Here is an 18,173-nt window from a genome sequence, read left to right as displayed (position 1 = left end):
ATTTGTTTCATCATATATTACACATACATTAGACTGCTTATAACAGCAGTACCACCACCACCACTGCCATCACCAATACGATTATTGAATGCAGTTTGAAGTTTGTGTTTTGTTTTGTTGGTGGGGGTGAGGAGGAACCTTTCTTTTTGTCCTTAAGGTATCCCGCTTGGAATATACCATCAAATTTACTGTGTGTTGAAGTCACTTGAAATAGTTCTTTTCTGTGTGGTTATGCTACCATCTAGATATACCATTAGGTTCATTGTTTAATTTTATTTATTTTTTAGAGTTTGCCTTTTTAAAATTTAATTTTGTTTTATAATTTATGTAAAATACCAAGTTCTAACAGCAATCTCTGCTCTACCACCCTATTTCCTCCCACACCCTATAGATAACCATTTTTTAATTTTATATTCTATCCCAGTTTGTTTTTTAGTATAAGTATTATTTAAAATAAAAATTACTTCCCCTTTGTAGATAAATGGTAGACTATCATACATGTATTTCTCCACTTTGCTTTTTTCACTTAACAGTCTATCCTGGAGATCACTATATAGTGGAATATAGAGATATTTCTCAATTGTTCTTTGTAGATTTAGTACTCCATTGTATAGTATGTCATTGTAGTTATTTAGCCTCTCTCTCTTGGTTGACCAATGAATGTTACTTATTTGAATAACTACAGTTTTAGCCTTGGAATCTTTTTTTTTTTTTTTTTGAATTCTTGCAAATCATGGGAATTTTTATGTTTGTGTGAAAAATATTTTGTATTTGAAAAATACAACAATAATTTGTTTTATTAATGTTTTGGTTATTCATGTGATTATTATTTTAATATTGTTTTTGTATTTTAATTTCGTCACCACCTTTCAGTACCATCTGTGGGCTTCCACTACATATGTTTAAGGAATGCTTTAATCTTGAGTTGCTTTAGTGCTTGCCATAAAATTTTCAAATAATAGAGAAAATTAGCCCTGTATTAGGCTAGCATTATGTAGTTTCATAGTGCATAGAATGGAATATTCATTAATTAGTATATTTAATATATTTTTCTTTTTGTTCGTAGTAGTTTTAAAGACACTGCTGTTGAGGATTTCGTATCACTATAAAATGCTGCTATGATTACGTGAATTCAGTGCCTTTTTCATGTTTTCATTTACAGCCTGGAAAAAGTTTCATTAGCTTTGTCACTTGATCATTAAAGAATCAGCTATTTAAGAATATGAAAACTTTAAAATATTTGTCGTGGCTTATTTATAGCTTGGCTTTTCTTCTTTATAGGCCTTTATTCCATAAACATCCAACAGAATCCTCCAGATTTCTCTTGGCTTATCCTTCAAAATATATCCAGTATCTAACTGTTTTTCATCACCTCTTTTATTTCTCCTTGCTACTGGACACTGTTGTTTTTCACTGGAATTATTGCAGTTGCAATAATCCTATCTATAACCATCCTCTTCCCCCATCTCCATGAAGCAGCCAGAATGATCCTTTTAAAATATTGCAAGTGAGATAATACCACATTTTCATTCGGAGTCCTCCATTGGGTTCATAAGGCATTCGGGGTGGAAGCCAGAGTTCTGCTGGCCTGCAGGGCTGTGGTTTGGCCACCTGTCACCTCTCTGACTTCATTTCCTCCACTCTTCTCCAGGCTCTCTCTTTCAGTCACACTTGTCCCCTTGCTTAGCTTTAAACAGACTAGACATCTTGTTTCATAGTCTACACCTGCTGATTCCTGTCTCTGGAATTCAGTAATGATGTTATTTTTGGTAAACGAATCAAGAATTCTTACCAATTTAAGAAATATGTAAACTCCACCACCACGCCTATGAGAAATGCCTATGAGAGACAAATCTGTTTAAATCTTCATTCTGTCAAATAATTGCTGTTAACTTTGGACACATTACCAGCTTCTCTGAGCCTCTGCTTCCTCATCTATAAAATAGACATTTTAATACTTGTCTCTATTTTATAAGATTATTTTGAAGATAAGTGAGATAATGTGTATAAGACACTGGGCACAATATGTGGCACATATTTAGTGTTCAGTAAATGTTAGCTACTACTTTTAGTGAAAAAAAGATAAGCTCTTGGTTCTCCTGGTTTATTGTCATTTGGTGTTAGAACAAGGACAACCTTAACTAGATGAGCGGAGCAGAGGAGAGTGAAGTAGTCATTTGTCATATTTACTTTGATATCTGGGTATTTGAGCCCCAAGAAGAGTTGGCAGATCCATGGATTTTGGTTTTATTTACATATTTATTTATGTGTCATTGTCAGAAATGATACTTTGTTGGTTTTAAATGATATTTTGTTGGTTTAAAGCAGACCATATATTTTGATTAGAAGTCTCAGAAGGGGAAACTCAATCTAGGATCCTATGAAAATAATAAAATTTTATTTGAGATGCTTACTTAAATCTTGCTATAATAATAATGAGGTATATTTGCCTGAAACTATAAAGATAATGTTATCCTACACATTCTTACTCAGTTTGTTTAACAACTTTGTGGGAATGTTCACAGTTATTTCTGTTTCACAGTCTCAGAACTGAGACGCATTCTCAAGACTCAAATTCTGATGTTCTTTCCGTTATATCACAACTGACTCCTATAGTAGTGGTAGGCATTATGAGACATAAAAATGATTGCAACACAGTCCTGGTATTCAGGCTTATAGACCCACGTGAAGTTAATTAACTAATACTAGATAGAATAATGGATCAGGAGATGGACAAGGAACACTGAGGAAGATGTGATTAATTCTGTTTAGGCAAATCAGAGAAAGAAATATTAAACAATGAGCAGGGTTTTTGCCTTTGGGAGTTGGGAGCTGCCTGAGGAAAGTTGTGCTATTTATGAATGAGAAATAATATATGGCAAAGCTCTTTTAACCAGCTTCCACTATGTTAACTAATATTTACCATTTCTTTGTTAAAACGTATTGACTGTTTCCCATAAAGTTGCTAAAACTGAACATTGCAGCTAATAGGCAACTTGTACTAAGCTCACTCACTTCGGTTTCCCAGTTGAATTAGAAGCCTGTCAAAAGTTAGTTGTTTGTGTTCTAGCCCATTAATGTCTGCTGAACTTGTTACTGATTATCTAATTTAATTAGATAGCCCAAAACTGGTGAAAAGTGTACAAAAAAGAAAATGTTAGCTATAACTAAGTTAAATACTTCAGAAAGACTCAGCAAAGGCAAGGCACTAAATATATAATTGCTGTTTAATTAAATAGGAGTGCAACAACTGAAAGACTGAAAGAAAAAAATCTAGAAGGATTGTATTACTCGGATTGCTTTTCTGTTGACTTCAAGTTTTTGCTTCACTTTAAAGACTGAAGTCTTACACAACCCGTTATGGGTATGATTTATGCAAGAAAGGCAGCATGGTGTTAGTCATTCGACACATTCTACAATATCTCTTCTGTTGAAATAAATGTCTTATTTAGATATTTTGCTTATTTATTACTAAGTAATAAGTAATAGTACTTATTTATTTTCATATATGTATTATGTTTTATGATCTCTGTTTTAATCACCTTTTCTAGTTAACCAAGCAAATGCTGGTCCTGATTGCATTGGATAAAAGGGTTTCTTTGGAGCCATAGTTTTTTCAAGAGAGAAGCATTAGAGGAATATGGAGAGAATAGCAGATAAGACTGGGAAAGTGAACTGGGGCTGCAGTGTAGAGGAATTTGTATGCTTAGCTAAGTTTGACCTTTAGGGGTGATGCATTTTTAGGGTTGTGATGCTCTTCACTCTGTATTTTAGGAAGACTATTCTTGACAAATTAGGGAGGTTGGACAAGAGAGCTAGGGCAGTGGCAGTGAGATTGGAAGCGAGGCAGATCTGAAAGATATTTGCAAAATAGAATTGATAAGGTTTGGTGTGATTCACTGGATCTCTGGGTAGTTAAGAAAAGAGAAATAAAGATAGCGATAATGCTGATGATAGGTAGCATTTATCAAGTCCTCGCTATGTTGTAGTCACTGCTCTAAGTCCTTTAACTATACATAATTTCAGTCATCCTAACAATCAAAGGAAACTATACTGCTCCCACCACCCCACTGGCCCATGTGCACAATTCTAAATCCTGAAAACTGAAAAATAACAGAATAAATTTCAAGTTTGATGTATCCTCATTTGGTAACCGTGACCTGAATTGATGTGAGGCTATTTTTAGTCTTACTATAAATTTATTTTTTGCAAAAAAACTTAATGTGTCTGCTTATTGAGTGCTGTCTTAGACTCAGTGGGATTATTACATAATCTACAGTATTATATTTCTAAAATATGAAAATTTTGAAGTTTGGGTTTGGATGAGTAACAGTAGACCTGTATTATAATTCTTATTTTATAAATGAGGAGACTGACTCATAGAGAAAAATCACACGTATTTCTCTAAACTGGGATTTGAACCTAGACAGCCTAAGTTTTCAGTTCTGTACTTTTAGTCCCTGTGCTATTCTACCTCCCTTTCTAACCTTTGTACTTGGGAAAATGATGCCATTAAATTTATTAAGGGATCTAAAGGGCAAGATTGGGGTAAGCAGAGGAGGGAGTGTAGTGGAATGTGGATTTAGGTAGGTCTCATTTGATATGCCAATGGAAGAGTTGCAATAGGAAGCCAGGAATATTTTGACTATGTTTATAATACATATATTGGATTTCTCTCTCAGGTATTAGTCTGGTCTTTTCCATTGGCACAAATAATTATATCTATAGCATAATTGTGGAACATGATGTCAGAAATTAAGCAAAGTGTTTGGCAGAGTGTCAAGGCTACTAACATTTGGAATAATAACATGATTTATATACGAAAATAGTACTTCTGCCTGTGGGGTTCTGACAAGTTGAAATTTTTAAAAACGTTAAAATTGGTAATGTTATAAACTTTGCAATTTCTTGACAATTAAAAATGGGAGAGAAAGAGAATTTCTGCTTCTGAGCAGATAGACTAGATATGCTTTTCCCTATTCTTCCTGCTGAGTACAGCTAAAAACCCTGAACATTACATATAAAACATAAGAAGACTCTAAAAGGTGGACAGAAAGTGGCAGAGCAGTTAGGGATCTCAGGACCCAAAGAATGACCCAAGAGTGAGTTTCCTGGCTTTTCTTTTTGCCTCATATATCCCATATTGGAGCTGAAGAAGCTGATAACCCAGCACCAATGGGCACAGACCAAAAAACTGCAACAAAAGCCTAATCTCTTTAGCCAAATACTAGGAGAAGGGCATCCTAGCAAGACAGAAAACTATAAAACAAAAAACACTCTATTCCAGCCAAACACCATAGAGAGAAACCTTGGTCCTACCCATGCCCTCACCAGCAAAGGCCACATAGGGAGCATAGACTTCCACCCTTACCAGGCTGTAATGAGGCATCCTAGCACCCCTGCTGTAGTGATGTCAGATTAGGCTAGATACAGAGCCAGCCAAGACATTCATCCTCATCAGATGGTTAATTAGCCCTCCTCCCACTTATGATGGAGACCATGTGGGAAGCCTGGACTTCCACCCTACCTGGCAGTAAGGAGGAGCTCTTACTTTTGCCTGCTGGAGTGGTGTCAGAAGAGGCCTAGGGAAAAGTGGATACTTTTCACCACCACCCAGCAGTGAAGAGACCTGCTGCCCTCCCCTCATGGTGCCATTGGAGGCCACATGGGGAGTAGTGGTGAGGCACTCATACCCTTCTCAGCCAGGGAGGTGTCAGTGAAGGCTTGGTGGACAGCAGGTAGTAACAAGAAGCTGCCCCATCTGTGCTGTCACTGGAGGCCAAGTGGGGAACTTGGACTGTAAAGTTTGATAACAAAAATAAATGAAAATTAAACATACACTCAACAGAAGATTGGAGGGAATAGAAGAAAGCATTAGTGAACTGAAAAATAGTACAATACAAATTACCAAGTCTGAACAACAGAGAAGGTGGACTAAAATAAAATGAAAACTGCCTCAAGGGCCTGTGGGACTATAACAAAGAGGTATTGGAGTCACAGAAGAACAGGAGAAAGAGAGCATAACTGGAAAAGTATTTAAAGAAATGATAAATGATGGCTAAAAGCTTATGCAAACTTGGCAAAAGATATAAACCTGCAGAGTCAAGAAGCTTAGCAAATTCCAACAGATAAACCAAAGCAGTCAACACCAAGACATGCCATATGCAAACCTTTGAAAACTATTAAAAATCTTGAAAGCAGTGAGAATGAAACTACACCATGGGGAGAGAAAATTGAATGACAGCAGATTTCTCATCAGAAATCATGGAGGCCAGAAGGAAGTGACACAATATTTGTCAAGTGCTGAAAGAAAAGAACTGTTAATTTGAAGGAAACTTTCAAAGGTACCAGGTCAGGACTTTTGTTTAGATTCTTACAGTTATGACTATTTTCAGCTATTTTTCATTGTAGTATAGAACTTCAAAAGTGAAGTAACACGAGTAACGTCAGCATCATGGCAGAGTGAGCTCTTCCCTTATTGTCTCCCACCTAAGATACAATGAAAAGGACATTCACAAACCAACAGAGGACATTCACACAGCACAATAGACATCTGAGAGACTCACACAGCCATATGTCTGAAGATAAGGGTGCTGGGCCCCCTAGGAGGCAGTGCAAGGAAGTAAATGGATCTCCTCTCCCTCCCCTAGTGGCAGCTATCTAGGGCATGGTACCTCACTTGGTGTCTGGTGTTCAAGTCTGAGAGAAGAAGGGGGAAAAGGCAGCCCTCTGTGGGAACACTCACTTTCGGAGTTGCCTCCCAGCCCACAGGAACACTCCACACTGAGGCGGCTAAGCAACCGCTCCCTCACCAAGCTGAACAGCCCAGGCAGGCAGCCAGTAAGGGCACAGTAGAAGTGGGGGGCAGGGAAGAAGGTGCTGCCTTCCCCCATCCCACCTGGAGCATCAGCTCAGCCAGTCGGTCAGGGCAGGGGATCCCCACCAGAGCGCCTGTGCCTACGTCTGAAAAGCAGCAGTGGCCACATGCAAAGAGCCCTCTCAACCCAGCTCCTGGCCTACCGCTCACCCCAGTGGTGGCAGATGGAATCTGTGATCAGATCCTGCCACTATGTGATGGCAAAAGTCCACCCCATTAAATAGCATGAAGAAATATATTGACACTCCAGGCCAGAATGAAAATGACAAGTACACAGGAACAAATCCTGAAGTCCCAGAAACTTACGAACTAAATGACAGAGAATTCAAAGTAGTTATCATAAAAAAACTCAGTGAGTTACAGGAAAACTCAGAAGGACAGTTCAGTAAACCCAGGGATAAAATTAATGAGCAGAGGGAATTCTTCACAAAAGAAATTAGAACTATTTAAACAAAAACCAGTCAGAAGTGGTGGAGATGAAAAACACAATGAATGAGATAAAAAGAAAATCTGGAATCCTTAAAAAACAGAGCTAATATTATGGAGGACAGAAATAGTAATTTAGAGGAGTAAAATATAGAAAAGCAACAGGTGGCAGAGTGTTTTTAAGACTGAAAATGAAGAAATTCTCCCAGAAATATCTGACTCAATTAGGAAATGCAACATATGGATTACAGGTATTCTAGAGTGAGAAGAGAGGGAGAAAGGAGCGGAGAGCTTCTTCAAGGAAATAATAGCTGAGAACTTCCCAAACCTGGGGAAGGAGCTGAAATTACATGTAAATGAAGCCAGTAGAACTCCTAATTACATCAATGTAAAAAGACCTTCTCTAAAGCATATAGTTAGTAAAACTGGCAAAGAAAAAATAATAAGGGCAGCAAGGCAGAAGAAAATAATCTACAAAGGAACCCCCATCAAACTTTCAGTGGATTTCTCAGTAGAAACCTTACAGGCTAGGAGAGTGTGGAATAATATATTCAAACTACTGAAAGACAAAAACTCTCAGCCAAGAATACTCTATCCAGCAAAACTATCCTTCAGATACAATGGAGAAATAAAAACTTTCCCAGATAAACAAAAGATGAGGGAGTTCATCACCATAAGACCCCCCTCCCAAACCAGAAATGATCAAGGAAGCCCTTATATCTGAAAAAAAAAAAATAAAAAGAAAGAAAGGGTTTACAAAGCCTTGAGCAAGAAGTGAAATAAGCAGACAAAATCAGAAAACTGCAGTTCTCTTTCAGAACAGGTTAGCTAACATTTAATTATAACATTAAAGATAAAGGGAAGGAAAGCATCAAAAATAACTATAATCACTTCATTTTAAGTACAAACAACACAAAACAGAAGAAGTTGTGACAACAATAACTTATACGGGGAAGAGGAAAGTGATAGAACCTGCTTAGACTAAGGGAAGAAGAGACTATCAGAAAATGGACTGTCTCATCTGTGAGATCTTGTAGACAAACCTCACAGTAACCATTAAAACAGGAAATCAGAACAGAGACACAAATGATAAAGAGAAAAAGCATCATAGAGAACCACCAAAGTGAATTGGCAGTCCAAAATACATGGAACGAGAAACAAGGGAAATACAAAACAATGGGAAAACAAGTGATACAATGCCAGTATTAAGCTCTCATATATAAATAATCATTCTAAAGGTAAATGGATCAAATTCTCCAATTAAAAGACACAGACTGGCTGATGGATTAAAAGGCAACATCCAACAATATGCTGCCTCCTGGAGACACATCTCAGCTCTAAAGACAAACACAGGCTCAGAGTGAAGGGGTGGAAGTAGATACTCCAAGCTAATGGGAAACAAAAGAAAGCAGATGTTGCCATACTTTTATCAGACAAAGTAGACTTCAAGATAAAAAAGGCAATGAGAGACAAGGCGGTATGTAATGATAAAGGGACACTCCACCAAGAAGACATAACACTTATAAATATATATGCACCTAACACAGGAGCACCAGAGTCCATAAATCAACTGTTAACAGACCTAAAAGGAAAAATTAACAGCAACACAATAATAGTAGGGGATCTCAGCGCCCCACTCACAGCAATGGATAGATCATCCAGACAGAAGCCAACAAGGAAACAGTGGATTTAAATGAAAGACTAGACTAGATGGACTTAATAGATATGTATTTAGAACACTCCATCAAAAAACAGCAGAATATACATTATTCTCAAGTGCACATGGAGTGTTCTCAAAGATAGACCATATGTTGGGAAACAAGGCAAGCCTCAATAAATTTAAGAAGATTGAAATTATATCAAACGTCTTTTCTGACCACAACATTATGAAACTAGAAATAAACCACAAGAAAAAAGCTAGGAAAGTGACAAATATGTGGAGACTAAACAGCATCCTACTGAACAACCAATGAATCAAATGAAGAAATTAAAGGAGAATTCAAAAAATATCTGGAGACAAATGAAAATGAAAATGCATCATACCAATTCATATGAGGTGCAGCAAAAGTGGACCTAAGATGGAAATTAAGGTGGGCAATACAGGCCCACCTTAACAAACAGAAAAAATCTCAGATAGGCAATCTTAAACTACACCTCACAGAACTAGAAATAGGAGAAAAAAACAAAGCCCAAAGTCAGCAGAAGGAGGGAAATAATAAAAATTAGAAGAGAAATAAAAGAAATTGCGACCAAAAAAACAGTAGAAAGGATCAAAGAAGCTAAGAGCTGGTTCTTTGAGAAGATAAATAAAGTTTACAATTCCTTGGCCAGACTCACTAAGAAAAAAAGAGGGAAGGCTCAAATAAATAAAATTAGAAGTGAAAGAGGAGAAACTACAATGGATACCACAGAAATACAAAGGATTATAAAAGAATACTACTAAAAGCTATATGCCAACAAATTGGACAATCTAGAAGAAATTCTTAGACTCATACAACCTCCCAAAACTGAACCAAGGAGGAATAGAGAATTTGAATAGACCTATCACAAGTAAAGAGAATGGACCAGTAATCAAAAACCTCCCCCAAAATAAAAGTCCACGACCAGATGGCTTCTTTGGAGAATTCTACCAAACATTCAAAAAAGATTTAATACCTATCCTTCTCAAACTATTCGAAAAATTTGAAGAAGACAGAACACTTCCTAACTCATTCTACAAGGCCAACATCAGCCTGATCTCAAAGCCAGAAAGGACGATGCAAAGAAGGAAAATTATAGGCCAATATTGCTTATGAACATAGATGCAAAAATCCTCAACAAAATATTGGCAAACCAAATACAGAAATACATTAAAAGGATCATACACCATGATCAAGTGGGATTTATACCAGGTACACAGGGATGGTTCAGCAATCACAAATCAATCAATGTGATACACCACATTAACAAAATGAGGAATAAAAACCACATGATCATCTCAATAGATGCAGAGAAGGCACTTGACAAGATCCAACATCTGTTTATGATAAAAACTCTCAATAAAATAGGTATAGAAGGAAAGTATCTCAACATACTCAGCATGGCAAAACTGAAAGCCATCCTTCTGAGAACAGGAAGAAGACAGGTGCCTTCTCTCGCCAGTCTTATTCAACATAGTACTGGAGGTTTTGGCGAGAGCTATGAGGCAAGGAAAAGAAATAAAAGGTGTCCACATAGGCAAGGAGGAAGCGAAACACTTGGGGTTTGCAGATGACGTGATTCTGTATATAGAAACCCTAAAGAATCCATCAGAAGACTATTAAAAATAATTAACAACTACAGCAAAGTTGCAGGGTACAAAATCAACTTAGAAAAATCAGTTGCATTTCTATACTCTAATAATGAACTAACAGGAAGAGAACTTGAGAATACAAACCAATTACAAGTGCAACAAACAGAATAAAATATCTATGAATAAATTTAACCAAGGAGATGAAAGACCTCTACACTGAAAACTATAAGACATTACTGAAAGAAATTGAAGATGATGTAAAGAAATGGATGTGCATGTGGATTCCATGCATATGGATTGGACGAATAAACATAGTTAAAATGTCCATATTACCTAAAGCAACCTGCAAGTACAATGCAGTCCCAATGAGAATCCCAGTGACATTCTTCACAGAAATAGTACAACGAATCCTAAAATTCATATGAGGCTACAAAAGTCCCCAAATAGCTAAAGCAATCCTGAAAAAAAAAGAACAAAGCTGGAGGCATCAAAATCCCTGACTTCAAAATAGACTACAAAGCTATAGTAATGAAAACAGCATGGTGCTGGCACAAAAACAGACACAGAAACAAGTGGAACAGAATTGAAAGCCCAGAAATAAAACCACACATCTGCGGACAGCTAATCTTCGACAAAGGTGCCAAGGATATACGATGGAGAAAGGAAAGTCTCTTCAATAAATGGTATTGGGAAACCTGGACAGCCACGTGCAGAACAGTGAAAGTAGACCATTATCTTACACCATACATAAAAATTAACTCGAAATGGATTGATGACTTGAAGTTAAGACGTGAAACCATAAACTCTAGAAGAAAATATAGGCAGCACACTCTTTGATATCAGTCCTAGAACCATCTTTTCAAATACTGTGTCTACTCGGGCAAGGGAAACAAAAGAAAAAAATAAACAAATGAGAGTACATCAGACTAAAGAGTTTCTGCAAGACAAAGGAAACCAGGATCAAAATGAAGACAACCTACCAACTGGGATAAAATGTTTGCAAATCATATATCCAACAAGGGTTAATCTCCAAAATATATAAAGAACTCATACAACTCAACAACAGAAAAACACCCTGATCAGAAAATGGTCAGAGCATCTAAACAGACATTTTTCCAAAGAAGATATACAGATGGTCAACAAACACATGAAAAGATGTTAAACATCGCTAATCATCAGGGAAATGCAAATCAAAACTGCAAGGAGATACCACCTTACACCTGTTAGAATGGCTGTAATTAGCAAGACCAAAAATAAATGTTGGAGAGGACGGAGAGAAAAGGAAACTCTCGTACACTGCTGGTGGGAATGCAAACTGGTGCAGCCACTATAGCCAAAACATTATGGAGATTTCTCAAAAAATTTAAAGTAGACATACGATATGACCCAGCTATCCCACTACTGGGTATTTATCCAAAGAACTGGAAATCAACAGTTCAAAGAGATTTATGCACCCCTATGTTCATTGCAGCATTATTCACTGTAACCAAGACCTGGAAGCAACCCAAGAACCGTTGACTGATGAGTAGATAAAAAAGATGTGGTATTTATATACATTGGAATACTACTCAGCCATAAAAAAGACAAAATGGTTTCATTTGCAACAACATGGATGGACCTTAATGGTATTATGTTAAGTGAAATAAACCAGAAAAAGACACGGCATGATTTCACTCATATGTATAAGATAAACTAACCCATGGACAAAGAGAACAGATTAGTGGTTACCAGAAGGGGAGTGGGCTGGGGAGTAGGGCATAAGGGGTAAAGGGGCACATAGATATGGTGACTGGCAAATAATAATGTACAACTGAAATTTCACAGTATAAGCTGTTATGACCTCAATAAAATAATTTTTAAAAATGAAATAGCAAAGTGTATTCCCCCTGAAGACACATAAGATTATTTACACTTATTTTATAATTTTTTTTTTAAAGATTGGCACCTGAGCTAACAACTGTTGCCAATCTTCTTTTTTTTCTGCTTTATCTCCCCAAATCTCCCCGGTACATAGTTGTATATTTTAGTTGTGGGTCCCTCTAGTTGCGGCATGTGGGACGCCACCTCAGCATGGCCTGACGAGCGGCACCATGTCAGCACCCAGGATCCGAACTGGTGAAACCCTGGGCCGCTGAAGCAGAGCGCACGACCTTAACCACTCGGCCATGGGGCCGGTCCCTATTTTCTAATTTTTGTTGCTCACAGACTTCCGAAAGAATATGGCTTTTATTTAATGAAGTTAATAGTGTAATGTTCTACCTACCCACCTTTGAAAAGCTAAGGTAGCTTCATTTTCATAATTTCTGTCTCATTGGATGGCTTTGAATGATTCATTTGGATTTTCAAGAAACAGCTATTTTGGTGGTATTCTGCTGACTTTCTGATTTTTAAAAATATTTGTTATTATGGTAAAAACTCATAATAGTAAATTTACCATCTGAACCATCTTTAAGTGTAAGTTCAGCAGTGTTAAATATATTCACATTGTTGTAGACAAATCTCTAGAATTTTTCATCTTGCAAGATTGAAACTCTACCCACTAAACACTAATTTCCCCTCCCCTTTCCCCCCAGCCTTTGGTAACTACCTTTCTATTTTCTGTTTCTGTCATTTTGACAGCTTTAGGTCCTTATAAGCAGGATCATAAGTATTTGTCCTTTTGTGACTGCTTCTTTTGCTTAGCATAATGGCCTTGAGGTTCATCTCTGTGGTAGAATTTCCTTCTTTTTCTAAGGCTTCAGTCACTGACTTTCTGATTTTTAAAAATTCATGTATTGGTTAAAATGACTTCTTTTTTTCCCCAGCTGAAGTGTGTGTATGTTCTCTTTGCCTCCTTAAACTGGACTTTTGCCCAGAAATAGCAGCAAGTAAAGAAGGATTCACTGATCCAAGTTTTATATGCTAAAGCTGTTTGGTGAACAGTGTAGTACAAGGAGCTGGGTTAGAACGATATTGTCTCAATTGCCAGAGTTTCCTTCAGGCCGCATCTCCAGACGGACCTACAAAAACAAGATTCAGCAAAACCATTGTGCACATGGGCCTAAGCAGAGCATAGAAGTGGGAGTCCCCAGTCCCATCACACTGAAGGCCTGATTAGCATTTCTGTTTCTGAAAGGAAAGACTGACAGTCCATCAGTCCCAAATAACAATAATAGAGCTCTGTAAAAAGGAACTGTTCAGTTCTATGGGAAGTTATTGTTATTCAGCCTAATACATATCCCTTGGGCAGGTTAACTGTACTGCAGAAGTTGGTTTTTGAGTTTCTTTTCAGGACCTAGGGGGAGAAAAAAGAAAAAGAAAACCAGAAAAAGTTGTTCGTGCAATATGGTAAAATGACTTCTTAATACTAGTTTTCCTACAGTAAATAAGAAAATCAATATACATTAAATTTTCCTGCTGAAGTTATTTTTTCCTTTCTCTTAGATCACTATATTCTCATTAGCTTCTAATTGAAAGACCAAATTTTAATTAAAAGATGAAAAATTTTAAGTGAACTATTTCCCTTTCTCAAACAACTTCTCTGTGGTTTGGTTTTTAACAAAACTCAGAATCCAAGATAAATTCATAGATGCTGTCAAAGTTTCTTTCAAATTTAGTTAACACTGAGTAATTCTTACACAGATAGAATCCTGCACAGTTATCTAATATACCATACCCAAGTTACGACCAGTAACTTGGTAAACAACTTTATACCTTGTGTTAAATTTTTAAATAATTTTGTAAAAATCCGTTTGGATCAGGTCTTGATTTCGAGGTCTATTAATTTATTTATCCAAAATTGTTTATTGACTCAAAGCTGCTGGATTATTATAAATCTCAATCAACCTGGCACATTACCATTTTTTACTTCTATAGGTTATAAAGAATTTCGTCATTTACTAGGTAGCATCTCCTATTTTGACCTCCTCTGTATTGCTTGAGGAAATTATTAACCATTGTTAAGAAAAGAAAAGCCTACTTTTTAAAAAAAAAAAAACCCCTGAAGCATTCAAAAAAGTTGCCTGAGAAATTGCCCAATCTATGACTTTCATTTTGGGACTCCTGTGTGATATCTTTAGTTTTTTTCTTTCCAAGAAATCTTAAAATAAATATGGTAATTTTTCCTAATTAGCAGTCACGTGAGCTGCTTATAATAACCCAGCTTTTTTTGTTCTGAAGGAAATCTAGCCATCTATTTTCAGTATCTCCAGGGTCCCTCAAAGTGAATTTCTGGTATTCCAGGAAGCCTATATTTTGTTTCACATTATCTTAAACATTGCTTTCTAAATGTGATGATTTTGCATAATGTGGTAACAGATAGAATTTTATTTTTAGACATTAACGCATCTAAACTTCACACAGCCCTGTAAGTTATCTATAAACTAGGCTTTAAATGATTTAAGTTAATGAATGTCACACAGCTGTCAAGAGGCAGAGGTGGGAGCTGAACCCAGAATGTGCGGAACTTAAACGAGTATGTTTTTTTCACCCAACTAACCTTTGAACAGCTTTTTGAGATTATTCATGGTAGATAAGAATTAATCTCATGGGATTTTACTTTGGTTTTTTTGTTTTTTTTTTTTAAAGATTGGCATCTGGGCTGACAACTGTTGCCAATCTTTTTTTTTTTCTTTTCTGCTTTATCTCCCCAAACCCCTCCTCTACACAGTTGTATATCCTAGTTGCAGGTCCTTCCAGTTGTGGGATGTGGTCCGCCGCCTCAAGGTGGCCTGATGAGCGGTGCCATGTCCCTGCCCAGGATCCGAACCCTGGGCCACCGCAGCGGAGCGTGCGAACTTAACCACTCGGCCACGGAGCCGGCCCCACTTTGTTTTTTATATATATGTGTTTTTTAGTATTTATGTTTACAAATGATGGTTCTGGGGTGTAGGAGAGGTTTGTGAATTGTAGGCATGCATGTATATATATACCTAAACTTTTGGCTCAGGGATTGCTCCAGGCCCTGCTTCCTGCCAGCAGTTTTGAAGCTTTACTCTTGTTAGTTTCTCTTAATATCCTTCCTGTTTACATAAATTTTGGATTGTCTGTATTTGGCTTTTGGCTTGGTATTTCCTTGAGACTGTGCTTCCCATACAGCTCCCTCTGCTGCAAGCACTGCAGCTATACTGAAGTATTCCCTTTTTTCTCAGTCTTCTATGCTGTGAATGATTTCTAATATCTTAGCAAAGTAGACGTGGTTATGTATAAATTTCTCTAATTGTTTGATTGAGATTTTGCCTAGCAGAATAATTACATATTCTGTTGAAGCATAGCAGTTTCTTACTCTACTTATATCTTTTTTTTGCTTCAGATTTGTTTATTAATTCGTAATATACATGTTCATGTTTAGTTTTATATTATATTTTTTAAAACTATGGAACAGAAAAAGTTACCTCAATTCAAGTTTGACTTCTGTTTGCAGAAGTCCCATGAAGCTCATAAAAATGAAACACTACTTTGTACAGTGAGAAATGTTTACAATATACTATTAAGTGTAAAAAGTCAGGCTACAAAATGGTATGGTAGCCACTTTTGTGGTGTGATAGATGTATACAAAATAAACTTACTGCAGAAAACTTGGATAAAAAAAAAATGCTCCCCACCAAAAAAGACAACTAATACAAATCCTTCCTAATCCTAACTCTGAGAGATAATCACTTAGAGTGTATATTCTTTCATTCTCTTTCTCTTTCTGTGTGTATGTGTGTCTGTAAAAGTTACATCTCCACATAGATACGTATAACTAGATGGTAAAGCCTTTCTTAAAGCAAAAGATGAACCAACTGGCTTCATACAACCTTTAAACTTTAGTAAAATACACAATACTGTGAGAAAAGTTTTTTTTTTTAGTGCAGTGACAGCATGGAAAAAATATTTGCTACACACCTATTAGTGGTTGTAGGGAATAACTTAGTTTTGTGTGTATCAATAATTAGTACAACCATCCATATGTCAAATCATAGAAGTCAAGAATTCACTTTGTCCTCGACACCTTCCTTGCCCTCACTTTTCATATCCAGTTGATCTACCAGTACCTCCTAGATATCTCCTAGGAATTCATCCAAATCCTCCCTCAGAGTCCAGCTTCCAACATAAGTTTTCTGTATGACTGAGTAGCTCTTTAACTGGCCATAAGTGTTTGTTGAATTAATGAACACATTAGAAATACAAGCAAAAGATGTAAATAAGAAGTCCACAAAAGGAGAAAATGCAAATACCAGTAAACGTATTCCGTGTATTTTCAACTTCATGTGTAATCAGGAAATAAAACAATGATAAGATGTTTTATCCCCATCGTTTTGGGAAGATTTTTAAAGATTAGATAACATCAAGTGTCCATTCAAGAACATGTCCTTTAGGAGGATGGTATTAAAGTATGATCTAGCCATACTGTGGAATATCTTTCGGCTATTAAAAAGGAAGTGTTGCATTCCAGGGCATTTAGAATAGTCCTATTAATTTTTATTTTACAGGAAGAACTTCAAAAGTGACTGTGTATATATGTTAATATACACCCACATAAATTCATAGCAAAGGTACTGGAAAGATATTTGCCGTACTGTTGATAGTGTTTATCTCTGGGGGGGGAACATGATAGTAGAAGGAGCTGTATAAAGGGGTTCTTTCTTCTTTTTTAAACTCAGTGGACTTTTTTCTTTTTTTCTTCCTGTTTTTATAATGAGAATATTTTTATGTAGTCTGTAAAAAGAAGAAATATGACTAAGAGTTAAGTTGATTAGGGGGCATAGAGGAAAAAAGACCCATTCTTTACATAGAAAAAAGTAAAGAACATGGTTTAATCTGGAACTACAAGCAGTTCCATGTCGTTGGAGCCTAAAGTGTGATATAGGAAGGAAAAGGAATAAGGCTGAAAAAGAAGACAAAACCAGATCATTGAGGGCCACGTATATGTTTTCCTAGCGTGGTATAACCATTCAGAGGTTTTTAAGTTGGGAATTGACTCCAGTCATGTTAAATAGGTGATTCTGGGAGATGTGCAATTGACTCAATGAAAGAGACTTGTAACCTTTTTGTATCTGGATCCCTTTGGCAGGTTTGATGAAGCCTGTGGATACTTTCTGAGGATTGTGTTTTGGATGCATAAAATAAAGTACAAAGTACAATGAAAACCTAATTATATTGGATTTCAGTTATCAAAATATTAGCAAAACACATTTGTGATATAGTTATATATGTGCTTCTGTAGTTACACATTAAATAAAAAGACCTAGTGGTTGGTCTAATAATTAATTTCAAAATAGGTATGAACGTAAACAGTATTTTAAGATATCTGCATCGGTTGTATGGTCTTCTAATTCTGTCCATGTACCCCAGGTTAAAAACAGTTGTTTGTGGCAGGAGACTGGGAGCGTGGAGATCAGTGAGGAAACCAGTCAATAAGGAGAGAATGAAAAATCTTAGTGGAGATATCTGAAATGATCCTATGAAAGACTTTCTGATTATTATTAAAAATTAGCATTTTTTGTTAGTAAAGCAGTGTGTGTACATTATAGAAAAACTAGGAAATATAAATTTAAAAAAGAAAAGAAAACATGCTCTATGGTAGTTTATTAAAGCTTAAATAATGCAGATACTATCCTTGGTTTTTATTGTTGTTCT

General features: G+C 36.4%; 1 protein-coding gene across 11 annotated transcripts in view; it reads left to right on the top strand.

The window, feature by feature from the left end:
- PPP1R12A (protein phosphatase 1 regulatory subunit 12A) overlaps positions 1 to 18,173 on the top strand; it is a 152,006-nt gene that overhangs the window by 53,316 nt on the left and 80,517 nt on the right. The gene's annotated exons all lie outside the window — the stretch shown is intronic.

Source organism: Equus caballus, chromosome 28 (genome assembly GCF_041296265.1).
Source record: "Equus caballus isolate H_3958 breed thoroughbred chromosome 28, TB-T2T, whole genome shotgun sequence".
Taxonomy (NCBI): domain Eukaryota; kingdom Metazoa; phylum Chordata; class Mammalia; order Perissodactyla; family Equidae; genus Equus; species Equus caballus.
The sequence above is the reverse complement of the archived record's forward strand: the minus strand, read 5'-3'. Positions and strand labels throughout refer to the sequence as shown.